The following is a 2,853-nucleotide window of genomic DNA, read 5'->3' on the forward strand; positions in this document are numbered from 1 at the left end:
GAAGTGCCATTTCCTTTTCCAGGGGAACTTCTCCACCTGGGGTTCGAACCTGCCTCTCCAGTGTTTCCTGCATTGCAGGTGATTCTTTACTTGTCGAGCCACTGGGGAAGCCCTAGGGCCTTGGTAGAGAAGGTTAAATTAAAGTGAGGGAATTAGGATGGACTCTCCTCCAATTTGACTGTATCTTCACCAGAAGAGGAACGTTTTTTACTTTAATTTTTATTATAGTCTGGTTGCCTCACAATTTTGTGTTGGTTTCTGCAGCATGGCAAAATGAATCAGCTGTACATAACTATATCCCCGCTTTTTTTGGATTTTCTTCCAATTCAGACCACTGAATTGAGCTCCCTGTGCTATAAAGGAGGTTCTCATTAGTCTCTTTTATTTTTATTTTTTTTTCACTAGTCTCTTTTATACGTAGTGTTAATAGTGTGGGCTCCCCAGGTGGTGCTAGGGGTAAAGAATCTGCCTGCCAATGAGGAGACACAGGAGACGATTTGCTCCCTGGGCTGGGAAGATCCCCTGGAGGAGGAAATGGCAACCCGTTTCAGTATCCTTGCCTGAGAAATTCCGTGGACAGAGGAGTCTGGCAGGCAAACAGTTCATGGGGTCACAAAGAGTCAGATACACCTGAGCGACAGAGCACAGATCATTATCCACGTCAGTCCCCTCTTTCCGCTCATCCCTCCCCTTTCCCACCTGGTATCCATGCGCTTGGTCTGTAAGACAAGAAGGGGAAGTGGGGACGCACGCAGGGACAGAGGGGAAAGGCCGAACGAGGACACAGCGATAAGGTGTCCATCTGCAACGCCAGGAGGGGGAGGGCGGGCAGGGAAAGCCGAACCTTCTGACGCCTTGATCTTGGACTTGCAGCCTCCAGCACGATGAGAAGGTAAGTTTCCGTAGTCTAAGCCACTGGGGTACTTTCTTCTGGGAGCCCTAGAAACAAATATTCATTGAGCTGGGCTGTGGGGGACAGGAGAATAAGGGTGGGAGGCAGGCTCCGACGAGGAGGCTGGGACTAGGAGTGGGGTGCACAGAGGGCAGGAAGAGCTGGGGCAGGAGCTCAGGGCTGACTGGCAGCAAAGATGCCCCCGTGAGCAACGCAGCTCCCCTTGGCATACGCACCCAGCCTGGGAAGGTGCCCAAAAGCAGGGGTTTGGAGGCACAGCTAGAGCCTGGGGGGTCTTCGTGAGGGAAATGTGTCGATAGATTTATCTCTGGGGGATTGGGGAAGGAAGACAGAGGTCCTACAGATGATGAAGTGGTGGTGATGGGAGTGGATCATCAGTGACGTGACTGGTTACGGCATAATTTGGTTTATTATTAGGAATTGTGATTCTTCTTTGGGTCAAAAGGAGGGTTTTATGCTGTGCAGGGTATGCATGTCTGTGTACACTAAACCATATATTTAAAGAATATATTTTAGTTGTTTTAGCATTAAGGCTATCTGAATGGATGGGCATTCACTCATGTTTTTCTGTTGTCTGCCCTTCTTAACAGAGTATCTCTCAGCATTTGATAACTGAATTTTATTTATTTATTTATTTTATTAAAAAATTTTTTTAAAATTTATCTTTGTCTCAAACTTTATTCTTAGGCTTCTTCAGCTTCATTAGCTGCAAAGAATGAATTGTATATAAGCAAAAACTGAAAAGAGCTGCAGTGTCCAGGGGCTTAGGCTTAAAAATATTAGAGATCTAGATTTTATCAGATCCATAAACAAAATTTTAAAAAGCAGTCATAATATAAAATAGCAGCTCCCAGTAACTTCTTCAAGATTTATCTTCTTCAGACGTTAGCTCAATTCAGTTTGCTCCATTCTTGGAAGCCTCATCAACATGCTCCACAAGATCTGGAACTTCATCTTCCTCCTCCTCTCCAGGGGCAAGTGGTGCTCTTCCATCCACGGGCTGTCTGGGCAGAGCTTCAGCCAGTCTCCTTAAACTGGTCAGGCTGTCGGCACCGAGCTGGTTTAAGATGCTGGGGAGCATTTCTGTCAGTTGCTTTGTCTCAGCGTGGCCTGTAATATGGTGAAAGTGTTTGCTGCCAGAGATGCCTGAACTTTAGGGTTGTTAAAGTGGATCACTGTTCCTTGATTTGTGAACACATTCACCTCTTCAATACCAGAGATATTGTTTACCCCTAACTTCTTTAAAGAGAACTGAAGTTTTCTGTCATCTGCTGTGGTTGTTCTATGAACCACCTTCTTTCTGCGAGCAGCTCCTTTCCCACCAATGCACACTTGTGCCTGCACTTCGGCGAGTTTCTCCTGGTTCATGAGAGTTTCTTTATCTTGTTGGAGCGGAAATGGGGGCGCACAGGGGACTAGGGTTGGCGCTTAGGTGGTCTCGGGCAGACAAGCTGAGGTTAGGCGCACACATGCGGGGCCGCAAGATGGCAGCTAGAGGATAACTGAATTTTAAAGATTCTGTGTTTCTGTGTCAAATTCAGTAACGAATCATTTAATAGGCCATCCTTATAGATGGTTATAGCACAGTTGGAAATTTTTATATTGAGACCAAGAATGATAACTTAGTTATTGCATTTTGTAGATCAAACAGTAGGTGAAACTAGTGGATGTCATAATTGTCTAATAGCCCCCAAATTTATTCCAGTAATGCTTTGTTTTGGGTTTATTTCATTACCTAACTTTAATTTAATTACCTAATTTAATTTAATGACCTAATTTTAATGTATTCTTATAATTTCCATACTCCTTTATTTACTTATTATCCCCAAAGTTAACTTTCTAATGTTCTGACATATTAAATAGATTAGTAGACCACACAGAAATAATACATAATGAACATTGGATAGTGACTTTGTGACCAGTAGAGGGCATCAAGGAAT

General features: G+C 44.2%; 1 pseudogene; it reads right to left on the reverse strand.

Moving 5' to 3' along the window:
• Window positions 1-1,560: 1,560 nt before the first annotated feature.
• Window positions 1,561-2,299, reverse strand: LOC136150800 (transcription factor BTF3 pseudogene; annotated as a pseudogene).
• Between the last annotated feature and the right edge of the window lie 554 nt (window positions 2,300-2,853).

This window comes from Muntiacus reevesi, chromosome 19 (genome assembly GCF_963930625.1).
Source record: "Muntiacus reevesi chromosome 19, mMunRee1.1, whole genome shotgun sequence".
Lineage (NCBI taxonomy): Eukaryota > Metazoa > Chordata > Mammalia > Artiodactyla > Cervidae > Muntiacus > Muntiacus reevesi.